Source organism: Malus domestica, chromosome 17 (genome assembly GCF_042453785.1).
Source record: "Malus domestica chromosome 17, GDT2T_hap1".
NCBI lineage: Eukaryota > Viridiplantae > Streptophyta > Magnoliopsida > Rosales > Rosaceae > Malus > Malus domestica.
Genome location: NC_091677.1, coordinates 5,958,949 through 5,968,954, shown reverse-complemented (window position 1 = coordinate 5,968,954; position 10,006 = coordinate 5,958,949). Strand labels below are relative to the sequence as shown.

The 10,006-nt window shown below is 36.4% G+C and overlaps 1 pseudogene; it reads right to left on the bottom strand.

Annotated features, from left to right (window-relative positions):
* The window catches only part of LOC103417096 (DEAD-box ATP-dependent RNA helicase 42-like), a 98,099-nt pseudogene that overhangs the window by 64,878 nt on the left and 23,215 nt on the right, over positions 1–10,006 (bottom strand).

The window sequence follows — 10,006 nt, the reverse complement described above, 5'->3', positions numbered from 1 at the left end:
TAAATACCGGGTGCATAAAAAAAATGGTAACATTGCATGCAAATATAATAAAAATACGTGTAAATTTTTATTCTAATGTCTTTGTTTTATTGATAAAAAAAATGCTAAATGGCAGTATACCCTTACATTTAGTTGTTGTCATTTTAATCACACCAAAAAAATCTATGACGAAATTAGTGGAAAATGTGATGACGTACACACTGATCAAGTTCAACTTAGCTGCCATGTCCCCATTTCTTCTTAAACGTTCTGCGCACCACTAGAATTGTCCACAAGAGTGATCAGACATTATTTTCTTCGTACACACTTAATGGCACCTACTTTGAGGCCCGCAAACTCAGGTAATATGGTTGATGGAGTAGGTGGTCGGCTTAAAAATCATAAATTCATACGGCCCTAGCATTGAAAACATAATAAGTCAATTTTTGGGAGGGCTCATAAAGCTTGGTCCACAATCTGTCCATTTTAAAAGGACCTGGTTTCTCTGCCCTCCCAGTTCTCATACACTTCCATCCCTTTTTATTTGTGCGGTTACGATTAAGTCACGTTAACATTTTATATCACTATTATTTTTTGTTTCTTTTCTTCTTTTCAGTTGCTTTTTTTTTTTTGGTACTAGTTAGTATACCCTTACATTTAGTTGTTGTCATTTTAATCACACCAAAAAAATCTATGACGAAATTAGTGGAAAATGTGATGACGTACACACTGATCAAGTTCAACTTAGCTGCCATGTCCCCATTTCTTCTTAAACGTTCTACGCACCACTAGAATTGTCCACAAGAGTGATCAGACATTATTTTCTTCGTACACACTTAATGGCACCTACTTTGAGGCCCGCAAACTCAGGTAATATGGTTGATGGAGTAGGTGGTCGGCTTAAAAATCATAAATTCATACGGCCCTAGCATTGAAAACATAATAAGTCAATTTCTGGGAGGCCTCATAAAGCTTGGTCCACAATCTGTCCATTTTAAAAGGTCTTGGTTTCTCTGCCCTCCCAGTTCTCATACACTTCCATCCCTTTTTATTTGTGCGGTTACGATTGAGTCACGTTAACATTTTATATCACTATTGTTTTTTGTTTCTTTTCTTCTTTTCAGTTGCTTTTTTTTTTTTTTTGTACTAGTTAGTATACCCTTACATTTAGTTGTTGTCATTTTAATCACACCAAAAAAATCTATGACGAAATTAGTGGAAAATGTGATGACGTACACACTGATCAAGTTCAACTTAGCTGCCATGTCCCCATTTCTTCTTAAACGTTCTACGCACCACTAGAATTGTCCACAAGAGTGATCAGACATTATTTTCTTCGTACACACTTAATGGCACCTACTTTGAGGCCCGCAAACTCAGGTAATATGGTTAATGGAGTAGGTGGTCGGCTTAAAAATCATAAATTCATACAGCCCTAGCATTGAAAACATAATAAGTCAATTTTTGGGAGGCCTCATAAAGCTTGGTCCACAATCTGTCCATTTTAAAAGGACAATATCAGAGTGCGGAACAAACAAGACTACAAAATAATAGGAATTTTATTGAACAAATTGAGAATGCCAAGACGGCTACAAAAACCCTAGAGACTACATTGTGACTGACTTAATATCGAATGAATAACAAAGAACTCTATTTATAATAAACTAACCCTAAACCCTAATGCTAACGGGCTAAGCCCAGAAAACAAAACATTAAAGTAAACCTAAATACTAATATTTTCCAACACCCCCTGTCAAACTCATGGCGGTATACGACATGGGTTTGCAAACAAGCAGATGCGGACTGGCTCCGTTAGGCGGACAGACAGACAGGTAGGCTCCGCAACGCGGACAGACAGACAGGCAGGCTCCGCAACGCGGACAGACAGACAGGCAGGCTCCGCAATGCGGACAAACAGACAGGCAGGCTCCGCAATGCGGACAAACAGACAGGCAGGTATGCAAACTTGACTTGACTTGACTTGCGAACTGGTGAACTTGCGAACTTGACTTGACTAGCAAACTTGACTTGATTCTTGCTGGCAAACTGATTGTGGTTCCAACTGACTAGAGTTGAGAGTATGGAAAGAACCCGTCACTAAATGGATGAGATTTCCATATCTCAATTGTACCAACAAACGGACAACACCAACAACTTGTGTGGCCCAAAAACAAACTTAACTATGTTTTTTTTTTCTTTGCCCGTGTGGGCCTAAAACCAACAGCAAACAATTTTCTTTTCCTTTTTTTTTTTCTTTTTTTTCTTTCTTATTTTCTTTTCCTTTTTTTTTCCTTACTTCCCTTTTTCCTTTTTTCGTTTTTCCTTCTTTCTGGACTAACAAATTTGAGATGCATGCCATACACCTCCAGCATTGGTGCGGCGGCGGTGCGATTAGGCAGGGAAGGGGATGCGGGTACCATGCAAAGACAGGGCAGTGGTGGGTAGATCTGATTCTGCGATGGTGATGGCAATGGTTTGCGGATCAGAACGGCGGCGGATCAGCGGGGGTAACCTACGGGTTCAATCTTCAGGTTGCTGGCGGCATGGTGTGGGGTTGATGCGAGTGCAATAACAAGGCACAGATGCAAACGGGTCGAACTTTTTCCAGGCTTTTTTTTTCTACAAACAATCAAACACAACTAGACAATCCGAACACGAACGACGACAAAAACAAGCAAATAGATACCAACCAAAGCAGATTAAATCCTGAAGAATGAAACCTGCTCTGATACCAAGTTGAATATCTGAGTGCGGAACAAACAAGACTACAAAATAATAGGAATTTTATTGAACAAATTGAGAATGCCAAGACGGCTACAAAAACCCTAGAGACTACATTGTGACTGACTTAATATCGAATGAATAACAAAGCACTCTATTTATAATAAACTAACCCTAAACCCTAATGCTAACGGGCTAAGCCCAGAAAACAAAACATTAAAGTAAACCTAAATACTAATATTTTCCAACACTGGTTTCTCTGCCCTCCCAGTTCTCATACACTTCCATCCCTTTTTATTTGTGCGGTTACGATTAAGTCACGTTAACATTTTATATCACTATTGTTTTTTGTCTTATTATCTTTATAAAAAATCAATATAAAATTTTGACGTGGCTTAACCGTTACCGTATAAAATTTCGTCGAGTGATTGATAATTTTCCATTTTATCGAGCATATGTAAAAAAAAGCAACAAAAATGAAAAGGAAACAAAGTAAGCCTAACTAAAATGATTTAAAATTATTGTATGGGGGTACAATTAGACCCAAACTTGAGACAGTAAATATACTTTATCCATTGTTTTATGTGAGCAAGATATAAAACGGAAATGTTTTATTTTTAAAATATATTAAACAAAAAAATTACACACCATCTTTAAAGGAGACGTCAAAAATGTCACATACATATAACCGTAACAGATGACGTACTATCTACTCCAATGGAGATGTCAAAGATGACATGGACAAAGAGATATCAAATTTGAAGCTGCCTTCAAAATGGATTTTGCTATTTCCAAATGCATTTCACTTGCCTTACCTTAAATGCTAGCATATTTAAGTATTATTTTACTATTTTTAAACCAACATCAACCTAATTTTTATTGTTTTGGCATACTGGGTAAAAGGAAAATATTGACCATATCTTAAATTGCCAAGTCAGCCACCAAATTTAAATTTGATGTTTTGAATTTGGTATTTCCTTTGGACATGCTCTTAGTTTTTTATTGCTCGAAAAGTAATAACAAATGCACATATTGTAATTTAAATAAGATAATAATCACGTGATTGTGTTTAAGTCGAGAATATGATACAAAATATTTTTCTGACTACTAGGTATTCAAGCGGCACTCTAAATGTCATAACACAAATAGAGAAATGATATTTTTATTTTGTATCTATCGTCTTATTTTATGAGACGTAGAGTACCCATTTGAATAATAGACACTTACAAAATTTCTCATATGAGACGATATATTGTCTTAGTGACATTGCATGCTAATATAATAAAATATACATGTAAATTTTTATTCTAATTTTTTTTTTATTGACACAAAATGTTAGGTTGTTATACCTTAGCAATTAGTTGTTGTCATTCTAGTCACACTAAGAAAAACTTTCTGACGAAATTAGTGGAAAATGTGATGACGTACACACTAGGCAATAACGTTCAGCTTAGCTGTCATGTCCCACCTCCTTTAACGTTCTACACAACCTAGAATTCTCCACAACAGTGAAATTCATATGGTTGATTGAGGAACAATAATTGGCTAGTCAAAGATAAGTAGAAACTACTACTTAAAACTCTTAATATTTTAAACACAGAGTTTTGTACTTATGTTCAGAACTGTTCATACTATGAATCACATTGTAAAGATCATCTCAGCGAAAAAATAAATTAAAACTAAGGTCGTTTAGGCAATCTATTGTAGCAAATACATAGACGGTTCGCAATGCTTTTACCAATACCGTTCATTTATTTTTAAACAGTTTGATGACTAAACGACCTTAATTTTAATTGATTTACAGAGGTGATCTTTATATGGTGATTTATAATATGAACGATTCTGATTATAAACATTAATTTCTATAAATTGACAACAAACAATTTAGAGGAATTTTAAGTAGGAGTTGTTACCTATCTTTGAGTAGTCAAGTATTGTTTTTTATTGAGTACGTGACCGGCCAAAAAAATTAGTATTTGAATGAATGCTTATTGAGTTGGGTTGTTAATGGGTAAATTCGTTAAATAACGGGTCATTTTGGATCAACCCACGAAACCCGTTAACACAAATTATTAAGAGCTTTTATGTAATTTCAAGAGACATAATCGAGAAAACAATCGCTCTCTTTGTCTCGGCAGTTTGCTCTCTGACTCTCCTTGCTTCTAGCTTCCATTCTCTCCCTCATCTTCTTCCTCAAAAATCAGGGTTTTACTAAACTCTCCACTCTCTCTCCGGTAAGCTCTGATTCCCTTCCACATCTTCTTCCATAGCGATTATTTACGTTTCTATACATTAGACTTTTGGTCCATTTTTTCTCAATTTTTAACTTGAGCTTGGTTTTAGGTGGTGCTCTTCACAACAGCTTCGAATTAATTCGGAAGTAGTTGATTTATGTTTGAGAATTTCGATTGCGATTGTGCTTTTGTTGTGCAAATGATGCTTTCTGTGTGTGATTGAATTGGAGAATTTGGATTTTCTGGGGTATTGTTTCTGCTGCTTTAGGAAGTTAGGAACTGGTTATTTGAATTTTGAAGCATACGGTGGTGACAAAAGCTATGATCATATTATTAGCTGACAAAGGATATGATGATATTATTAGCTGAATAAGTACTTCTGATCTAAAAAGTGCTTTTACCAAACAAATTATTGGCTTACTTTAATCGTCCATAGGTTATAATGCAAAGTTTGGCCTGTTTAACCTTGGTCACTGCCCCTGGATTTCTCAAGATACCTTTTACAAATATTAACAGGGTATGTGATTTGCAATTTTTGTTGGATAAATATCAACAATCAATGATAAATTTATATATGTTAATAAATAATAAATATGAATAAATAATTTAACAGAGTATGAAGAAATCGAAATAATATTAAACAGATAAACTGAAGATCGAGGATTCAGTACGGCAATGTCCTTGAAATAGAGTTTCGTTTCTATTATGTGCTTGTAGTTTTATGGACATATGCTTCACCAGGTTCAATGATCTAAGTCGAGATTTCAGCACCAGAAAACTAGATTTTTTTATCGAATTTCTTTGTGGTTCTCTTAGTAAGAAGGTTTGGGATTGTAGAAGATGAATTTGATTTTTTTTTTCTATATTCTAAATGCTATGCAGATGGATGTATATATAATTAATTTATGCATGTTTGCAACAAGTATGAGTATGAGATGTGTTTGTTAGGAGACATCTTCTCAGAGGGGTGCTTTGCTTCTTTCATCATTTCAAACTTTATCTGAAAAGATGAGTCTGTTGATATAAAAATTAATTAATTAATTAAATCCAAAATTAATTAAAAAAATAATTATTTAAAGAATTTATTTATTATAGCCCGAGGCCCATCTTTTCAATTAATTAGCACATCTCAAAGTCTCATACCCAAAGTTGAGCCCAATAATATTCGTCATAGTCTATCACTCCATTCACTTTTTGAAAAGGATAAAGCCTTATAAAATAAGAAAATCTTTTAGTAATGACTAATGTGGGACAATGAAATATACTCAAAATTTCCAATAATGTGATTCTAAGTCTGAGAAAACCACAAAGGCAGGACTTATTAGACGCTATGTACGAACTGCATGCAAGGATGAGCTCAACAGAAATGTCAAACACGTGATATCAAACATTCATTGTTTAACACTGGATTGATTTTGGTTAAAATGGTTAAAGTGGGAAAGGCATGGAAAACGTAAGAAACTGCAAGATGATGTTTAATAGAATCTGAAAACCTATCAATCTTAGTAAAAGCGTACTGCTTTCGAAAACATGCTTCTAACTATTGATCTGTATAATGATATTTGCAAACAATGACTGCTGATCAATTGTAATCGCTTTATGGACGTCCCGAGGGCGGAGAATCTTGACATCATGACAGATTTCTGCTGTAATCCACCAATGAAACAAATTTTGAGTGGGCCCAGATCTATATCCTTCGTTCGATTAGCCAACCGACAAAATTCAGAGATGTAATCGCAGCAAACCCCGTGTGAAGAAGTTTAACCATATTTTTTTGCAGAATCATTAAACTCTGATGTTCCAAGTTCACGACAAAACAACTTAGTGAAATCTTCCCAACCAGGATAATTCTTGACACAATTTACCCATTGAAACCATTGCAGAGCTTCGTCTTACATGTGTACTTTTTTATTTTTCACTTAAAATAATTTTTTGTTAGGCTATAATTCTGAACGGGGCTATATTTAGTCATTTCAGTTGAAGATGACCTTACTTGTTGTCATTTTAGTCACACAAAATTTATGACGAAATTAGTGGCAGATGTGATGACGTACACACTGATGAAGTTCAGCTTTGGTGTCATGTCCCACCTTCTTTGTACACACTTAATGGTGCCTACTTTGCGACCGCAAACTGAGGTAAGATGGTTGATTCAGTAGGTGATTGCCTTAAGAACTCATAAATTCATATGGCCATTGCTATGAAAAAAGAACAGGTCAATTTTTCGGAGGTTTTATAAAGCATGGTCCACAATCTGTCAATTTTATAAAGGCAGAGTATACTGTACACGATGCTGGGTGTGGTGGAGTGATTGATAATTTTCCATTTTGTCGAGTACGCGGAAAAAAATAAAATAAAGCAACAAAAGTGAAAAGGAAACAAAGTAAGTATAACTAATACGCTCATCAATTCCTAGATTGTACAAATCTTTGATAATATAGAAAACTCGTCTGATCCCCAAATGGATCAGGTTTTCATATCTTACGGAACAAAAATAGTCAATCTCAACGAAATGTGCAGACTTTGCAAACATTTTTGAAGTACAACAGGATGTGTTGGTATCAATGATCCGTTTGAGCAACTCAATCTGATTGGTGTTGTTAAGTCTTTGATTGAACTTATGAGATATACGTATTTCAATCCTCCTTACTCCGGCCTTGAAAAAATTCAAAGTCCTACAAATGTCCCTATGTATCTGAAGGGGCATCATATTATTTTGATTCTTTTTTGCGAAAGTCTATTTTTCATATTTAAGGGATCATCCACATATTATAATTTAAGTACAAGAAATGATATATTTTTTTAGTATTCTTCGATTGACACTAATGCTACGAAATCTTCAATGGATCAAAGAATTCGATGTGAAATCTGAAACCCATAATTTATATACATTGGTCGAGTGCTCAAATGAGAGGATTTTGTGCTCCATTGAGTTTTGATGATGCTATGAATTCTTATATAATTGACGAACGATGACTCAACTTATAAGTTAAACGTGTTCTACTTCTCAGTCTGCCAACCGCCATGCTTTCCATACCTTTGGGGTCGAAATCCTACTTCCGTGGCCAAATATTTCGTCGCAAAAACTGTTTTTTCTTGCAGTGTTGCTTCTCTGCCCAACTTCTCTGCAATACCGTGGCACACTAGTAGACTTCTGTAACTTTCCCATGTCAGAGAGATTTCTCTGGCCTACATCTGCTTAGATCTAATTACCATATTTCCGAAAAGGAATCAAGCTTGTGGTATAACTGAATATATCGATGTTATAACATTGCAATTCCCATTCGAAGTTCCAACTTGTACAACTCTAATGTTTCCGTATTTTAGATCGAAAAAGAAGACAATACTTTCAAATTTGGAGTAGTACCCTTTGAAATATATGCCATGCTCCCAAGCACCTACGACAGATTGCGCAGAGTACCCACGAAACAAAGAGGAGTATGAAAGTTTTTATCACACTAGGACTCACCTTGATGTGTATGTTGTAGTCTTTATCCCACGAGTTTCTTCCTATCGTATATAATACTTCTTCAAGAGCCATATATCAAATTGGTTATCCTTTGTTACAGAAGAAACATGTTGAATGGTTTACGATCCTTTCCGAACTCTTCCTTCCCGGAGTCGAAGGAAAGTATGAAGGTTTTGTATGCACTTCCAAGATCAGAAGAGAAAGTAATAATGATCAGCCAATGCATTTTCCGTATCTGCACATAACTCTTACTTAAGCAATAAGAATTAAGCAAGTCAGTCCTCAGCGTCTCCATAGTCCTACGCGGTGTACCATATCATCTTTCGAACACGCTACAAAATCTCTCCCTATTGAGGAGAGATTTTTCATTGTGATTGGAATACGGGGTGGTATATCACGTGTCACTATACTAATGGTGAAATATGTGTGCTAAAAAGTTAATCACTTAAAAAATACAATTTCCCACCACTTATATAAAAAACACGTGGTGTACCACCCATATTCTCGTCACAATGAAAATTTTCTTCTTATTGAGAATGACACGTCCCTTCTCAGTGGAGGAGCATGGCTTTTGAAATTGCCACAAGGTAATTCTCATAAGGTGAATGCATGTGTTAATGTATGGTTGAATGCTGAGTTGGGTGGTGCATGCAGATATTGAAATTGGAGTTGGTAGAGAATTCTACCAAGGAATTTTATGTCTTCCTAGTGTCACGGGCCATGTGTCAAGAACAAAGAAATGCCCAAGACATCATATATCTAAGCCCATGAAGCCATGTCTTCATGGAAGCTTCTGGAACGTCCCGGAGAAATCAAGAACATGGCGGAGCATTCAAGATAATCTAGGGAATTCTGGAACATTCCACACAAGTGTACATATTTAAAGCCTCACCTAGAACAATCTAGATTAGGCAAGTTGTATCTAGAACTATGCTAGATATTTCTGGATGTAAGTAGGGGATTCTAGAACCCTCCATTGAGGAGGTGACTTAGGCCTATAATTAGGGGGCAAGGCCATTTGGCCAAACCATCCAAGAATTGTAAGCAATTGTAAAGTTCTCCTAAGTTTCAATACAAAGCTTCCTTTCTCCCATCTTCTAAGTGATTTTAGCATTCTCCAAGCTATCTTAGCTTTCTTTGTGATTCAATCCGGGGAAGCGAGGCTTCGAAGGCTTACTTAGCTTGTTCATCGAGTTATTCAAGTCTAAGTGCCGCACGGGCGGAAGGCTTAAAGAGTCATCCCGTGACAGCTGGTATCAGAGCCAAGCTCGTGAATCACTTGAAGGAAAGTAGGATATGGCAAGTGGAGAGACGGTGTCCGGAGTCTCCGAGCTAAGGGAGCGTGCTGCCGAGGTCCAAGACGTTGCCAAGAGCAAGCCAAAGTTAAAGGACTTGCAAGCATCGATGGAGACCATGGAAGAGCCACTCGAGAGGGTGGAACGAACCATACTCGAGTTCGATACTCGACTTGATGAGGACGTTGTCGACAAGGAGGAAATCCAAACCATGGTGGACAATGGTAAGGATGAACTGCGTGGCTTGGTGGAAGGGCTACGAGATGAGCTCCTTGGCGCCCTCAACACCATGGCAGACAAGATGCGGA